Source organism: Oreochromis aureus, linkage group 10 (assembly GCF_013358895.1).
Source record: "Oreochromis aureus strain Israel breed Guangdong linkage group 10, ZZ_aureus, whole genome shotgun sequence".
NCBI classification, from domain to species: Eukaryota; Metazoa; Chordata; class Actinopteri; order Cichliformes; family Cichlidae; genus Oreochromis; species Oreochromis aureus.
The window spans coordinates 4559976-4578816 of NC_052951.1; positions in this window are offsets into that span (position 1 = coordinate 4559976).

The following is an 18841-nucleotide window of genomic DNA, read 5'->3' on the forward strand; positions in this document are numbered from 1 at the left end:
CCCAGTTAGAGTCCCATTCATTGGATTATTTGTTTGTGAATAGCTTTTATTTGTCATTTTGTTAAAGCATAGTAAATAAAGCTACCTTTCTGATTGTTATGTTGTGTCAAGTCTAGAAAAACATGAAGAATAGTAAAGTATAATGGCATCTCTTCCTCCTCCACAAAAACCCCCACAGATATAAACTCAAACCCTAAGGTGACACTGCTAACCATCTCCCCAACCTAGTTGCCCTGACATGTGGGAGCAATCACTTTTGACTGTTTCAAGGTTTATAGAAATAAGCTCATCATGCAATACACAATACAAAACAGACAGACAACATTTAAGCACCAAACACTCAAACACAGAGTTGTCTTTTACACAACTACTTCAGCTTCCTCATCTCCTGCACTATGCCAACTGGCATTGGATAAGAATTTGAATGGATGGATGGATGGATGGATGGATGGATGGATGGATGGATGGATGGATGGATGGATGGATGGATGGATGGATGGATGGATGGATGGATGGATGGATGGATGGCATTTCAAAGTTTAAAATACTGAATGCTGCTTGGACATCTTTCTTAAACTGTATGAAAAAATGGTTTATGTTATGTTTTTTAACTATTAGAACAAAATAATTTAAACAAATCTTGCTTATGAGAAGAATAACAAATCACGAAAAGACCCTATTTACCACAAGAAAGACTCAAGCTACTGACTGTTTGTCAACTTCTTACCCCACTGAGGTAACTGACCTCCAAAGGATTATAACAGGATTTTTGCCCAATATAACATCAGGGGACAGAGAGACAATGCTTTTGACAGTTCAAAGTATATTTTTTGTATTTCTAGACTTTCTAAATATAGGCAACATTTCCTGAGCACAGATTAGGGACAACCTAGGGTAATAATAATACCTCTATCGATATACCTTTAGCTGTCATTGATTGGTTTTGGCACAAAACCATTTCAGTGCTGATAATGGAAAGGCAACAGAGTCAGCTGTTGAAGCTCTGTGGACTTTGCTGATTCAGCTCCTCACACAGTCAAAGATTCACCAACTGAGTAATTAAGTCATATCTTAAGGGCTGACATGCTTTTTCACATAATGCTCTGTCACTCCAGTTCAGAGTCAGTGCATTAGTGTATCATTTAGTGTAGTATTCTATGTTCATACACAGAATGTGCCAGTGAACAAGCTCAGTGGTGTGGTTCATTTTCTGTCTGCCTCACTGGTCCGACTCTGAAAGCATCACATCATTTCTGAACCACACATTAATACATATGGACTTTTTCTGCCAGCTAGCATTTTTGTGAAAGATGAATCCTTGTCTCTATGTCCGAGGGAGTGAAGTTGTCAGTTATCCAGGTGTGTCTGCCAGATCTCAGTTTCACTTAATTTATGGCTACCCTTGTGGTTTCTTGCAGTTTTGTGTTGCAAAGTGTACTAAGAAATTGATAGCTTCCCTCTTTTCTAACTTGTCTCTTTTTCCTACTTGTCCCATGATATTTTGGAGTAATTTCACTCGGGACAGGCATAGACAGACATATAATGGCACAGAAGCACGTGAGTGGCAGTAGAGAACAAGACGTTGAAACATTTACTCGGTGGATAAAAGTTTGCTTTTACTAATCCTGCCTTGTAGTCAAATAATAACATGCCAACAGAGACTGTGAAACTTTTTCTAACGGTATCGTGTCTATGGAGTGTAACTGGAACAGCACTACAAACTTGGCCAAAAAAAAAATGCTAAAAAGGCTAGCGACAGACTAGTCTAGCTCTAGTCTCACTATTTAATTTGTGAATTTAAAAAAGAAACACAGAAATAGCTCATGTCATTAACTGTCATGAGGAGACGTTAAGGTCTGGTTATGGTTTGCTATTATGGGTAATAACTGATGTTTAAAATCAATTCAGGCTAATGTGATGTGAGACTGGAAAAACCTTTTTTATTATTTGCACTATAGACACAATCATTTAATCACAACTGGATCGTGAACTTGTTTGAATTGTGTGTGGGTTTTTTGTTTTTGCTCTATCCCTAATAAATAATCGCTTTTACTTTAAAAATATCCACAGCAAGCACTGTAAAACCTCCACGTAAAACTTAAAACAATAAAATAAAATGTACAATAAATCTTATGTTTATTTCACTCTTTACAGAAGCTCTTTCTTGTGTGTGCAGTCTTTTTCTCCGCTGGCCCCAGGTGTTTTATCTGGGTCACTGCATGCAGCTCAGCTTGTCTGTCTACATGGTGAAGACATTTTATCTGACCAGTAAAATAGACGTGGATCCAGAGACCAAACAACTGTGTGCTGCAATGTTACATGTTTCCTAAAAGGTACACGTCTTTAAGCCAGTCAAATAGATCTAACAGTGCACCTGCTGCTCTGCCAATTCAGAGATTTTTTTTCTAATTTTTCTTGTCTCCTCAAAGACATGGAGACAGAAACGAAGACAAGGCTAATGCAATAAAAGTGCTGCATCTGCCCTGTCAGTGGTTTTGCTCATTACACTGCAGTGGCTGGCCAATTTGACACTGACGGAGGCTTTTGCTATTTTGAGGTCCTTATCAGAGTCATGGAGGGCAAAGCACTCTTAGCACTCAGGCGGACCTCCAGCCTCCATGAGGAGCCATGGGAGGCGGGCAATGTGCAATCAGAGGACCACGTGAGGGGGGGGGGTTGGCGAAGGATGGAGACAAGGGTATCTAGGCAGTGTATTTATATCCTACATGTCTCACATCTAACAAAGTGATAGACAGACAAACTGAAAGCTTCTGTCACACAAAATTCTCCATGGCAGCATCTCGCCCCATGCCCCTCTATCCCTCAAAGTAAAAACAGAAAAATAATCTGCGGCATACAGGGTACGCTTGGATTTCTTCGGGTTAATAATAGCGTTTCTCCAGTCTTAGTAATTCCAGTTCAGGCCCGCAAAGTCAGGCTTGGGGGAATCAAAAGCATGGGCCAGCAAAATAAATAGAAAGTATAGAACAAATTCAGACCAAAGAAGTCGTACACTTTTTCTCAGGGGGACACAATATGTCTCAAGTAATCATTTCTCATGCTTTGCCACACATCTGTCACAGAAACATGAACTATAACACTGCTCTTCACTTACTAGCTTAACCACTGTGCTTAGACATAGTCATACCACGACCACCACCTTGATCCTCGACAGGTAAAAAGGAAGTCAGAGCTAAAATTAGACCTGCAAATACCCATATGTATTGTTTCAAGTTATTTTCCTGTGGGATGAAGAGAATATTTACAAATAAAATATTTATTGCAAAGTAAACATAAGTATATACTGTTTTTCATCTAATTCATCATCAAGGAATCATCCTTAATAAATATCAATGAATGTTCAAAGGCTGTGTATATAAGAATGAAGCCTATTTTTCTAGTGTTATTAATAAGTTGATTTATTCTGATAGGCACACAGAAGGGGGGAAACATGCACCCTGGATTGTTCAGATTTTACTGTTAGATAAAAGGTGAGATCCGTAATTTGCCACAGAGCGGTGTTTACATGGATGTCAGTGCAGAGCTGCTCAATGCTTCAGAGAGCACAGGCACTGATGCACAGTCAAATAAACAGGCAAGCACATACAGAGAGAAGACCTCTATTATATGAAAAAAAAAGGTACCAGATGGCACTGTGGGAGGTGGTCAGTGAGGACAAGGCGGGTGAAGCCCCCTCAGTAAGCTTCCGTGAGATCATCCAGGCGTAAGTCATTACGGCAGAGGCAGAGGAGGAGTGAGCGTGTTGATGTGAGACCTAGCTGTCTGTTTGGGAAATACTAGGTGTTTAAATGGAAGTCCTGAAGCAGGTTTCATTTTCCAAGAGACCTCAGTGTAAGCTGCCATGATTATGTTATACTAGCAAAGCTATGAGTGAGGCTCGGAGGGTCGTCACACAGATAGTCTTGAATAATCAGACCCCATCTTATCTTAATAAACTTTTAGTACCATATCACCGCAGTTGAGCACTTTGCTCTCAGAGCTTTGGTTAACTTGTGGTTTCTAGAGTATTTAAAAGTAGAATAACAAGCAGAGCCTTGGGTTTCCAGGCCCCTCTTCTGTGGATTAAGGTCCCAGTTTGGATTCAGGAGAAGGAGACATACACCCTCTCTACTTTTAAGATTAGGCTTAAGACTTTCATTTTTAATAAAGCTTATAGTTAGGGCTGGATCAGGTGACCTTGAGTCCACCTTTAATTATGCTGCAATAGGTCCAGGCTGCTGGGCCTGACTGTTTGTGTCTTCTTCACTCACCTTTTTAATCACTATGTGTTTATTCACCACTTTGCGTTTAATAATTAGTTACTATTAATCTCTGGCTCTCTCCCACAGTGTGTCTTTCTCCTGTCTTCCCCTCCTCACTTCCAACCGGTCGTGGCAGGTGGCCACCCCACTCTGAGCCTGGTTCTTCCAGAGGTTTCTTCCTGTTAAAAGGGAGTTTTTCCTTCCCACTCTCAAGAACATTTGTGCTCATAGGGGGTCATATGAGCCCACTGATTACTGTAGGGTCTATAAACAAAACTTATTTGAAATTGAATTACTCTTTAAAATCACCATAGGAACCTATTGCTGCACCTTGTAGAGAAGAACATGCTTGCAAAACCATAAGCAGGCTGCAACTGTTCATCACAGTGGAGAGCTGCTGTTACTTTGACCTCAAGCTGGAATGGACAAAAACACTGAAAGGTGAAGCTCTGTAAATTTTATACTGTGCCCACAGTAACTGAGTCCGGCATCAGGTAATGATGTGCTGCTTCTGCTCTTTATGGACTTCAGGAATCCGTATTACACTGAGAACTGGTGAGAAAATGAACACTTGCGCCTCTGGAAAAAATGAGTTTCTTGACAGAAACCAGAGGCAGACGGAGTCCAGAAATAACATGTACAGGTTGAAGTTTAACGCACTCCCACATGTTACTGTTCCTATATACAAAGAACACTGACAAAGGAGGCATGAATAAGGATGAGTCCATGATCTGTTTTAATAAATAAGTTCATATGTGTGCCTATACAGATATTTCCTGTTGACTGAATTAATGATGGTGATGATACCAAATAAAAACAAATCACTTTTTTATTCCAGATTTTTTACACAGCCCTGGAGAGGGAGAGATGTGAATCAAAAGATCAGGTGAAAGATGCACATTGAGGTTCTGTAAAAAGACACTGAGCTGTGACTAAGATTTTTGACATTCTAGTCTAACTTGCTATAGTTTGTTGTCAGCATATCTTCAGGAAAAGAAACATTTAATAGCAAATTTGTTCTTTTTGATTCTAAACAGTTATAAATCGGGTACAGAATTATAACCCAGACTTATGAATTCATGGCAGAATAAACTGAAATATGACAAAAGGCTATTTCATTCTATAACTGGCCTACACAAGTAATAAAGTTCTACAAAGTTGTGGAAAGGTGTGCTTGGGGCAAGGTTGCAGGGTTATTTATTAGGGCCGTGTCCATCATGACCACTGCATTACAAGAAGATCATTTCCACCTGCAGCAGCATGGATCTGTACCTGGTTCCCATCCTTTCATGTGTAAATGCAAAGCTGCTTGAGGAGAGAATAGTAGTGAGACCAGGTACAGAACACAGCAGGCATCAGAGTCACCTTATGACAGTAATTAAGTCAGATGCAGCATGAAAGGAGGAGCTGTGGTAGAGCTGGGCTGCAAAGTTGTTTGCAGATGCACAGCGATTGTGGACAGGCTAAAGTAGCTTCTGTCAACTGGCCGTGAGATCAGCCGATGTCCCAGGATTCTGGCTGAGCTTGACTTTGTGGCTTTCTCGAACTAAAACTATAGTGAACAGATACTGCTAATTTATTTCATGTGGTGTACTGTATCCATATCGTTGGAAGAAGCTAAAGCCCGGGCACAAGATTGAGCCTGGTGGCATTCGTTTGCCGCCCGATATGTCACATAAGGCATGGGAGGATCTAAGTCTAAGTAAGGTGTACAGTATCATAAGTCTACCTCTTAGGTAGTCATCAGAGGAATCGTGGCAACAATCAGCTGTGATATTAAGGTAACTAGTTGCAATAGATTCCCTTTAAATATGAAAGTCATTCAGTCACCTCTTTGCTGGTGTGGATAATACAGTGGCTTTATCTGGATGTTTTTAGTAATTGCTTCACTGAGGTAATTTGTCTTTCTTGAGCTGATTTCAGCTTCACAAAATGGTCACTATAACAGTCCAGCTGAGCACTTATCTTAGTCTATCTTTAATGTTCATTGTCTCTGCTGATTACTCCAAAAACCAGTCCACTGCTGCAGTGAGCTGAGAAGCCTTTCTAAGCGTAATTCAGCCTTTTGTTTCAGATAAATTATGTTGGTCTTCTGTATGATCACTACGGGGCCTACACATTTCTTCTCAGTAATAATGAACGTCACAGATCAGCTATCCCTCTCAGGACTGAAGACCTTTTGGTATTCAGGGGAAAGCTGTAAATTTCACCAAAGCTGTCCACATGACCCTTTCAATCTCAAGTCTTTTATTCTCTGTTGTGTTAAAAGAGATAACCAAAGCCCCTCTGTCAGGGATAAAGACAAAAAAAAACCTTACATGAGAAACTATCATAGCTCTCTGTAAATATGGAAATACGTGTAGCAAAGAGGAAGACAAGAGGCACTTATAAAAACTCTCAAGACTCTACAAAGCCCTTAAAGCCAATCATCCTTTTATTTCGGTCATCATTTTTTGCACTTTAGTGAAAAGCACCAGTGGGAGGAAAGGCCAAATCATGGAACAAAGTTATTTCAAGTCGGGTTCTCTTAAAAAAGTGCAAATTGAGGTCATTTGCCAGTACTTTCTGTGCTAAACTAATGGATATTAATAAGCTATAATCAATTTGATGTGAGAGCCTACTTACATATTCTCCAATGCAAGGAGGAACCATCCTGCAGAGGATATGCTGGGGAGAAAATCACCATCAATAATGTGAGTCAAGCTTTTTCGTGCTTGTTGATATGGCTCATCCAGCTTCATGAAGCTCACTGCTGTGAGGATGTAAAAGTGGCTGCAGAACTGTCGCTATGGATCTCAGACCTGGAGCTACAAGGTCACTGAGCCTGACAGATAGAAGAGTTTGAAGTACAGAAGCTGCTATTTTTTTTTTAACCAACTCTGACGATGAAGCCACTGTAGCATGACAGATCTCATGAATTAAACAGTGCTCTTATTAACCGTGGTGAACCACAGGAGCTGGCTTTCTGCAGTCTGCTGTGATCCGCTTGGTGCCATCTCTCATTTCTTTTTTCTCTCCCTTTAAATGACTGTTTGAGCATACACATCAGGTGTGAGAAAGCCTCACCCAGCTGCACGGCATGAATTAGAGCCTCAGTGACAGAGGGTGGGGTGAGGCTTTGAGGGTATCTCCATCCACCAGGAGTGCAGTGCCAACAAAAAGCCAGATGCATCTCAATTCCAATTAGGTAATGGTAGCTGACAGCAGGCATGAGCAAGCCACACGTGGACTCTGAGCCATGGAGCAGAGAGCAGGATGGATCTTTACAAGCTGCATTTCATAAGTGCCTTGACCAAAGGTCTCTGTAGTGCAACCACTTGCCTTCATCTGCCAATCAAAAATTAATACTGTCAAGGAGCGTCTGCAGGATTGATTGTGTATGATGAGGAGGAGAAAAGGAATGCAAGACTGAAGACAATGAACACGTGCAGCATTAATGAAATAGGAATGAAATAGGAAATGACTTTCCAGACTGAGGATTCTTTCTCATCTTGTATTCAATAACCAAAGAAAACATCCGAAAAGTTCTTTTCAGGTCTTGAGGATTAATCAGGTTGCAGTCCAGTGCCTTCAATTTATAAACGTGTCAAAACAACATGAGCCAAAACAGGCTGTTATATGCTTAAATTTTAGCGTTTGACAGATAAAATGTCAGTCATGCAGCACATCAGACTCTCTCTCCATTCCTCACAGACACACACACACACACACACACACACACACACACACACACACACACACACACACACACACACACACACACACACACACACACACACACACACACACACACACACACACACACACACACACACATACATAACCCTGAACTGACAGACTGAATGAACCCTGCTAATCTGCTCATAATTTAAGTCATCTAGGCTAGACAAATTTTGCACATCTGTCATCTGCTTGCCTAATGTTGCTACATTCTAACTGTTTTTCTCCTCCCCAGCAGTCAGACTCTGTGGTCATTATAGTTTGTGTCAGGCCAGCTTGCTGAGTCCTGCATTTACAGTAACCTGAATCTCTGCTAAAGCGGTCAAATATCCGAAAAGTGATTATCAAGACCTGTGAAAGTCACTATAAAATGTTTGATGAGGAAGAATTCTGTCCTTATTATTCTTTCAGGTGCACGGACTAATCAAAGTGCATGATTAGTCAGTGCACCTTCTATGCATAGCAAAACCTCACACTTATACAGACTGTAGAACTGCAAAATCTGACAGTTGTTGAAACTGTTAACTCTCTGTTACTTACTTACTTTTATATATATCAGTAGACTGACAATAAATTGAGTTGGCTCACATTGTTATCAGCTCACTCTTTTGGCAATGATTTTATACAGACATTTGAAAATCAAGACCATAACCCAGCCATTTATAAATCTTGCTTACTTGACTCATCATTAAATGGTAAATGGCCTGTATTTATATAGCGCTTTACTAGTCCCTAAGGACCCCAAAGCGCTCTACACATCCAGACATCCACCCATTCACACACACATTCACACACTGGTGATGGCAAGCTACGCTGTAGCCACAGCCACCCTGGGGCGCACTGACAGAGGCGAGGCTGCCGGACACTGGCGCCACCAGGCCCTCTGACCACCACCAGTAGGCAACGGGTGAAGTGTCTTGCCCAAGGACACAACAACCGAGACTGTCCAAGCTGGGGCTCGAACCGGCAACCTTCCGATTACAAGGCGAACTCCCAACTCTTGAGCCACGATCGCCCGTATAAACTATAAAGTATATACTATGTTTGGCCAGTGATATGTGTCTAATCTCCCTGTTTACCCCTCAGTGGTACTGATTTTGATACGCCTGTTTTTGTAATTAGCGAGCTACTTAACCAGTTCTAAGCTAGAGATAGCTGATTTTACTTTCTAGTGACTAGAGTTGGCTTGTTGCATGTGAAGTAGTTTGTTTAGCTAGCTGGATAAATTTTACTTCATGGCTAAATGGCACAGAACATGGACTTTCAATCCCCTAACCCCAGTGCTAGCCAGCACATCTACCAGAGCTATCATCCATAAAAGAGCAGACTATAGTTCAATTTAGAGGTTTTTGGACAATGGCACATTTTGTTGTAGTTTGACCTCTGCACACCATCACAGAGGATTTTAAATCAAACAATCAAGCAGTAACACTGAAGTGCAGACTTTCAGCTTTAATTTAAAAGTTTAATAAAACTATTGCATTAACTGTTAGGAATTATAGACATTTTATGCATAGTTCTCTGTTTTCCAGGGGTTCAAAATGAATTGGACAAATTAAAATAGGGATTGCTTTTAATATTTGGGGGAATATCCATTTCAGTCAATGACTGGCTGCAGTCTATAACCCATGAGCATTGGGGTTACAGGAAAGGAACAGAGCAGAACAAACTTAAATGATATCATATTCAGCCAGATAAGTTAGTCTACAGCAAGTGGTACTGAGGAAAATCGAATCTCCTCCCCCCGCTGAGTAGCAACATCAGAGTGAAGGTGGAGCAGAGTGTTACAACATGGGCTGAGGGTTCAGTTTCAAGAGAGAAGCCATTCCCGTTTTATGTCAGGCATTTGTTTCAACTTAATGTTGCAAGTAGTCCAAAACAATTATGACGACGCATTAGTTCTCAATTAACATTTTAATAATAATAATAATAAATTGCAAGGGTTTACAGTTAAGAAAAGGGGCTTTGAAACTGCAAGGCCAAGGATTACAAAAGTCTTTTTAAATATCAGGTTGTATATACTGTACAGTATTCAAACATTTGCCAAAAAACCATTTCTATTTACACTTAAAATTAATGAATTTGTTTCCAGTACATGACTTTTTTTGTGTAATATTCCTAACAAATACCAGTCTTTTTTATTTTTAGTCAACACTATAATGAATCAAGGCATTTTGGTGTGTGTATTTGAGTCAAGTGCCCAATTAAAGGAGCATTAATAAAGGAGGCACAGGAAAGACTATGAGCCTAATTGTTTCTCAGCCTTTCTGATGATGAAACCACAGCACCCCAGGGCTTAGTGAAATGGAAATGGATTAATTATATACTTTTGATGCACTGCCCAAGGTCAGAATTAATCAGATGTGCAGCACATTAGAATACAAATACATCTCTAGTGAAAAGGTGGCTGATATGCTTTTGTTTAAAGCTCAGTTGGTAATAATGTGTCCCCAAGGCACTTCAAGGTAACACTTCTTTCCCTATCCTCATAGTTTAAATTCTGAAATTATTGCATCCTCTCACAACGCAAAGATTTATTCAGCTATGTAGGTTTTTCACTGCATATTTTGCAGCACTCCACTTAAATAATGAAAGTGTTTTTTCTGCATTATGATGATAATATGATGCTTTGGTCAATTCAGCCAATCGTGCATGCAGGACCCATGCAGGCTCTGTTCCACCTGTTCCTCCTTTACAATTGCTAAGATGGACTGACTGTTGCTACTCTGCCCACAGCTGTCACAAATCCCAGCATTCCTGGGATGTGTGGCACACAGGATTCAGGCCAATAAAGTTCCCGGTTGGTTTCATTTGAGGAACTATGCCTCTATGGTGTAGTGCTCCCTTGTCACATCTAGTATGGCACCAGCCCTGGACAAGAACGGATTTGGTCCCCTACTCCTGCCTGTTGACCTCACTTAAGTGTCCCTAATGTGACAACATCTGTGCAGAAATGTATCAGCTTCAAGCAAGGATGAGTGTAGAAAGAGGGACTGGCCTTGTGCCATTCCTCCAGATGCGTTGCCAAAATGTGCTGGGCTCAGTATGATCTTGCTCCTCTGATTCAGCTCACCTTACTCTGTTCACTGAGCTAATGATTATTAACATAGATTGGGACTAGATTGCATCTGGCTTGTCCTTGCTATTCTTGATTTAATTGAAAAAAACTTAAAGAATTATCAGTCCAGAGGAGGTGAATTTGAGGTATTTTTTAATCTCCAGCAATCTGATTAAACTGTTTCGGTGATAGATTGGTTCATTGTAGAGATATAGGAGCTGATGGTGACATGCTAAAAAGTTCTTTTTTATCTTTTTTTAAAAAGAAATTCTAAACACAAGTTACACTATAACAGGATCTAAATTACTTGTGTTGTCAAAACTTCAATAAAGATGTGTTTCAGACTCTGAAATTATATTCATTGATTATTGTTGTTCATGGTTTTGGTTTCCTTTAGTTCTCAGTGATCTTCGTTCTCCCTCCCTCAGTGTTTATCTCAGCCTGTTTAGTCTGTGTCTCCGTGTGTTCTCTGGGCCGTTCCTGTGTTCCTCATTTCTTTTTGAGTCACTTGTGTCTTTGTGTTCATTCACCTCCTGTGTCTCCCCAGTCAGTCGTCTCTCCTTGTCAAGTCCGCGTTTCCATGCGTTTCTCCTGTGCCCTGTTTTATTTTGATAGTTCCTTGTCCTCTGGTTATTGTTTTGAGTTTTGCTTTCCCTTTGTCTCATTATGTCTGATTAGCCCCAGCTGTGTTTCCCCCGTTTCCCATTCCCTCGCTACTCCTGTGTGTATTTAAGCCTTGTGTTTTCCTCTGTCCTCTGTTGTGACGTACTATCATACTGCCTCAGTGTTGTTTGTTTCCTCTGTGCTCCTGGTAACTTCCTAGTTCTCTGTCCCAGTTTAGTTCCCTAATTTTTATGTTTCTGGTTTATTTTCCCTGTATTTCAGTGGAGTTTTTCCCAGCAAATAAAGGTGCTGTTTTAAGTTTACTTTTCTGTGTTCCAAGTCCTGCGTTTGGGTCCTCATCCTGCCTGCCACACAGTGAAACATGACAAAAGAGAGCTTGAAGTTCACTTGATAAGTCTTATTTTTAGACCAAGCAGAGCATGACTCTACACTCATCTATCTACAAAAAACAAGGTGATAGTAGCCCTGCTACTCACTGCACAAAGCTGATGTCACAGCTTTGCTGTTCTAACATTAAGGTGAATAAAACATGATTCAAGCAACTGAACTTTAGCTATAAAGTAAACAAACATAGAATCACTTAGTATATTACAATATATAACTAGCGTTCCTAAAGTATATGCTAATGCAAGCAGAACTTTCCACAAACTCCCACTCAGGACAAACAGGTAATTATTGATATTTTTGTATTCACCTCCTTTCACCAATTGCCTTTCTTACCAGTACTTAGTATAGTATGTGACTGTATGGATAGTGTTCACCCTGAAGCTTTCCTGTTATCCCACTGGGATCAGTATGATGATGTCAGATGCACACACTCATGATGAAACAATAGAAATTAGTTCAGTAAAAAAGGACTTTTAAGTGGTGCATGCTTAATCCCCCCAAAAGTTAATCAGATGAAAAAGATTTTATATTACTGGAACTGGAACAGTAATATAAAAACAAAGTGGTTAACAAATTCATCAGACCACTACCCAATGTAAGGCTTGTGCCACAGCTGCCTTAAATGAACAGTGTTAGTGTGAGTGCCAGGATGATGAATACTGAAATCCTACTAGACAAAGTAAAAGCATGTTGTACAATGACCATATGCATGTTTAACACTGTCACAGTCAGGGGAAGCAGACTGTGTGGAGAGAGGAGGACCCAAATGCAGACACTTGGAGCAAATCTATAATTTAACAAAGGGCGAGCCGTTAATTTGTGGCTGGGGAAAAGGTACAAAACCAAAGGCAGATTCACACGAAGGCAAAACTAACTAGAACTAAATTGGGAGAAACTGAATGCTAAACAAAGAAAAGACAAAACCCCTGAACGTGGGAAAACCTGAACATGGGAAAACCTAGAAACATGGCGACATGGAAACATGACGCGAACTCAACAGACGACCTGACAAAGAATGAATGAAAACTCACAGAATGAACCTAGATGGACGAGCAGATTACACATGACAAACAGACATGATAGGAGACAAGGACACTGACTCACAAAGGGTGAGGAAGACATAAACACAGGGGACTTGACAGACACTGAAGACACGACACCATAACCAGCAAATTGGTACATGGGAGGAACATAGACAATTGAGAACTAAATAGGGAAGCAAAACTCACTATCAACAGAACTAACTGATTTCTAAACTATACAAACAAGAACATCATAATAAAAAAAGGCATAAAACTCACTAAAAAGATAAGCTATTTAACTTATTGCAGAACTGTAAAGACAGAAATGATATAGTGTATCATTTTTGTTACATCCACTTTTGTGTGAATGTAAATAAATCATGGAACAAGAGTAATCTCTAAGTTAATTAAAAGCCACAAACATATTTCAGGTGAAATGCTGAAGCTGGTTTTCTGCATGCACTTGTTGAAATTTCATTGCTTCTTACGCCTTGAAAGACTAGACGTGTTCTGCATGTCTCACAGAGATGAACTATCGTGAAAGAACATATTTAATAAGGTTACTTATGATCACAAGCATGAGCCATTTCAAAAGCTAATTTATCTGCATTTTATATGCGGCATACAACGTGGGATGAACTGCTGACATGTTGCAGCCTGCATCTCACCGTGTTAGGCAGACTCTAGCCATCTGAGGCCCTGAACTGGATGTGATGAGAAAATGGATGTATGGATGAACTACCCTAAGAGTGTCTCAGGCAGCTGAAGACAGACATTGATGAGGAACAACAAAAGGAACTACCAGACTGGAGTTGAGATAGATGTGGCAATCAGAAAAAAGCAACATGTGAAAATAGAGAAATACTGGGGACTAAAGAAACAACTGGAGCAGGTAAAAGTTTAAGGTATTGTCCAAAGCGGTCCCAGTGGTAATAAGAGTATTAAGAACTGTAACCCGAAAATATGAAGAGTCACTGCAGCAGATTTCATGCTCAATTCAAGTTGTATAGCACCAGTTCACAACGACAGTGGTCTCAATGTGCTTTACACTGTAAGATAAAGACCCCACAATATTAGAAGGAAACCTCAACAATCACATGACCCCCTCACATGAGTGAGCACTTGAGACAGCGGGAAGGAAAACCTTAATTTAAATTCAATTCCATTCAGTTCACTTTTATTTATACAGCGCCAAATCACAGCAACAGCTGCCTCAAGGCGCTTTATATTGTAAGGTAGACTCTACATTAATACATACAGAGAAAAACCCAACAATTCTATGACCCCCTATGAGCAAGCACTTTGGGAACAATGGGAAGAAAAAAACTCCCTTTTAACAGGAAGAAACCTCCGGCAGAACCAGGCTCTGGGAGGGGCGGGGCCATCTGCTGCAGCCAGTTGGTGTGAGAGAAGAAATTTAACAGGAAGAAAGCTCAGGGATGGGCAGCTGGTTGGGGATGAGAGGAAAAATAAGAGAGCAGAGAAAGACAGGACAAAAGGCAAACCGTAGATAGATTTTAGTTATTGCTAATGATTAAATACAGCAGTTGTCACGTCCGGTGTGGCAGACGTGTGGAGTGTAGATAAGGACCCAAGATGCAGACTGCTTAAGTGGTGAGCGAGCTTTATTAACCAAAGGGGTGACACAAACGGAGATGAGGTGGACAAAAACCAAAACCTAAGAGTAAACTAAACTGGGAAAAGCTAAGCAAAAACAAACCTGAAACCTTGAAACCTTGAGACATGAAACGGAGATGCAGGGAGAGTAATGCGGCCAGAATACACAGGAAAATGGAGGGGAATAACACAGACGAACCAGCAACGAGGACAGGTGAACACAACACACACTATAAATACACACCAGTAATCAGGGGATGGGAAACAGGAGGGAAACACACCTGGGAGACATCTGACGAGGCAGGGGAAACGTAAACAGAACACGCTGACATAAGACAGAGACCTTCAAAGTAAAACAGGAAACACATATGCAAGGACACAGATTAGGAAACGTGGACTTAACACAGGAATAGATGGGCCGAACAGAATAAACACTAAACAGGAGGAACAGAACCAAAATCACAATAATAGAAAACACAAAACGCTGGGTCAAAAAGACCCAGGATCATGACAGCAGTGGTGTTTAGTTACTCCCACTTTAAAAAACAAACAGCACAGCATCAGAGGTCTCTGTCCAGAAGATGTTGTACAGAACCGTCAAATTCCCAGGCCTCTGGTAGATGACCCGAGCTTGAGGAACACACACATACCCAATAACTATTTTATGGAAGTCAGGAAAGCTACTGGGATTTACAGTGTATAAGAGAAACATTCCTGGGTGGGTTGTAACTACTATGCAAAGAAATAGCAAACATGTTGTACCACTCCCTGCTTCTTATTGCTGAATGAGGTATACTCTGCTCTTGGTATACTCTGTTGAGAGATGTCTTTTACTTGGTAATTTGGTACACGCTTATCTTGATAAACTGTTGTTTTTGGGGCTGCATGTTTGAAGTGGGAAAGAATCTCCTTGCTCCGTCACCACTCTGTGTGACTCTCATTGGCTGTTAATGACTCTATATGCATGTTTATGCGTGTTGGCATGCCTGTGTACTTGTGTAGCATCAGACAAACATACATCAGAAAAAACATGTGAGCCATCGCTGATTTGTATATATTGGGGGAATTTCTGGGCATGAAAAATTTTTAGAATAATTAACAGGCTGGCAACTAAGCATGCATGAGTCATTACTCAGGAATTTAGAGTGAAGAGGAAAATTAGCTTTTTTTAAAATGAGATTTAAACCACGACTGTGAAAAAACAGCAAGAAATACAGATTCAGGTATTAAAAGTTCAAAGCTTTGTGACCTATTTAAACTCTGGGTTTTCTGATGGGGCTTCAGTCACTCCAATCATTGATTGCCTGTTAATTTCAATGAGTTTTTGTCATGGCACAGTGTTCAGGTTTCAGCTGTACATACACTGTCATAGAACTCTTGTGGAGGTTCTCTAACTGCAGAACTAGTCATGTATAGTATGTCTCAATGCTTTGAAAAGCACCAAGAGCCTCATCAGAAATGGTTTGAGTCCGAGGGTGGCTGTCAAGAAGCCATTCTTAACTAAGGAAAGAGACTGAAAAAGCTGAGGTATCTCAAATTACACAAGAACCTGACAGTGGCAACAAGTCTTATGAAGGAGGAGGCGAGAAAAGAGGCAGAACACTGTCTACAAACAACTGTAAAACACAACAGAGGTTTTTGGGATTTGTAGCTGAATTTCAGCCAGTGGTGTCCAAAATTGGATTAAATTTCAAGGAATCAAATTTGATGAAATTATAAATGTAGAAAAGTACCATCAGATTTAAGCATCCAGATTTGGAAAACCTCTGAGTGGCAATGATGTTTTAGGGAGTTAAGGATCTCCCTCAACTTATGTGGCATTAGTACACACCACTGGTATAAACATATTTAGTGTAAATGTAAAAAAAAAAAAAAAAATCCAGTCTGAGCTTTTTGGAACTTGACTGGTCAGAAAATGAAAATGAAACTTTTATTTGAAAATTATTATTTAAATATATATTCCTAAATGGACAAAGTAATTTTCAGCGCAACATGTTATCCCACGATGATTTGCTTGAAGTTTTACAAAATGAAAACAGCTAAAAAGATGTATCGGTGATATGAAGGAGAAAGCCCTTCCAAACTTTCTTCAAACACTAACCTCTTTCATTCCTTTCTATTTTTGTCAAGAGGTCGCCGTCCCCTCAAGCATGACAGCATTCTGAAATCTATTACAACATTTTATCTTTGAGAGAGCTGTTATACAAAGCAGAGTCAGAAAACAGACTGTATTTAATGTGACTGAATATTAGCAGAGAGGACCCTGAGGTTAGAGGTGTGTGATAGCATGAGAAAGGAAAGGGTGAATATGAACAAATGTTGAGGGTGTGTGCAGCTCTGAGATTAAGGAGGAATGCCGGCAGTCCAGGCCAGTCTCCACTGCGGATCTTGAGAGGCTTTTCCGTACAATTTTTAGCTCTCGACAGTCTCAACAGAGGCTGCACGATCAACCACACATTCCATGCCTTTTCCTCCTTTTGAAACATTGCAACAGGTACTATTAACTATATATGTGTGTGTGTGTGTGTGTGTGTGTGTGTGTGTGTGTGTGTGTGTGTGTGTTTGATTAGACACTGTCCATTTTATCAGTCACGTCAAGGTTAAAATTAATGGATAAAGTCCGTATGAATTTTGATATTTTATAAAATTGTTCTTAATGCAGATTAAATAATTTCCTGTACTTGGATCAGTTGTAATACTGCAGGTATTTGTTTTTAAAAAAGACAAACATGAAAGTGAAATACAGAAATTTGAGTTGGTCAAAAAAATTCCCACAGTGGCGTCATAAAGAGGTTAAAGCAATTAGTATGAAAAATAAATCTGTATGTGATGTGGGGATGTAAAATTTTCAAGGTTTTGAGGAAAGGTTGGCAAACAGATTTTATTTGTAACCCAAATGGAGTAACGGGGTAACTGCACACTGTATAAATGAGAAATATCCAGTGAGTATTTTGAGTTCATTTGGAAGATGGCTGGTATAATACCTGACAAACAACCACGGACTATAAAATGACTGTTGCTGGTAAGATGTAGTCAGATTTTTATATTATTCTGCAACTATATTCGTGCATATTAGCATCATTTATGTGCAGAGAACAACGAGATTATAAACTACCCAAATAATACAAAGCTGTAGTTTTGATGCTAGAAAACTTTCTGTTAGTGACAATCAAAAGGACACTCAGGAGGAAATTGTGTCGCTGAATATATAAATGATATGCAAATGAGTTAAACATTTGAAAAGTCAACAATCAGCATTTGTTGACAAAGTCCCAAGTAAAGCTTTTACCCTGAACCGAATACAGTTTTATCCATAGGCTCTATAGTGTACCTCACTATTTTTTACAATAACATTAGGTAGCGCAAACCATGAGACTGGTTTAGCCTTAACAATTCTACTTTAAAACATTACTAAAGTCAGTCATGTGACAAATGACACAATCAGTGCAGATTAAAATATTAAATGTCACAAATGAAAAAAAAAATCCATTATATTCAAAAATACCCTAAAAGATTGTTGCTAAAGTGTCCCATATAAATTTAATGACATGTGAAAATAATCTGCTTTAATTAAAACTAGTGTTTGATATTGTTTCTCCTTAAAAATAAGGCCTCTATAAATATGCAAACATTTATAAAGAGCAGAAGAATATGAAAACAGCCTTGTAGTGTCACGTCAAAGGCGAAAAATTCACGAGAATAAATTATAAGCTTTCACAATAAAGCAATGTAATCAGCAAAACGCTGTGGCTTATGCTGTGACTAGATTAAATAGTAAATGCTGCTTGTACATTAGTAAAAACAATTCAGTGGCCTATCAGTATTACAAAATTTATCATAAGAAGAATATAGTATTTTAGAAGGTGGTGCTAGTTTTGTATTAAGGTGTAACTATTATATTGTTTAGCTAACGTTTTCAAATGATACTGGGCGGTCTGAAGTATATGTAAAAAAAATTGCAATGCCTGAAATGTCTCCTTAAGGCTTGCTTAAAACAGTGTCCTGTTTTAAAATTCCTAAAATTCCAATAGAAATATGCATTTAAATCCCAGTTTTAAAAAGACAAAAAGATTTTGGTTTCTTGAGCTCATTTTTCCTGCTTGTGACAAATGTGAGAGAGAGTTTAGTTCTATGCAACTCGTCCATTTCAG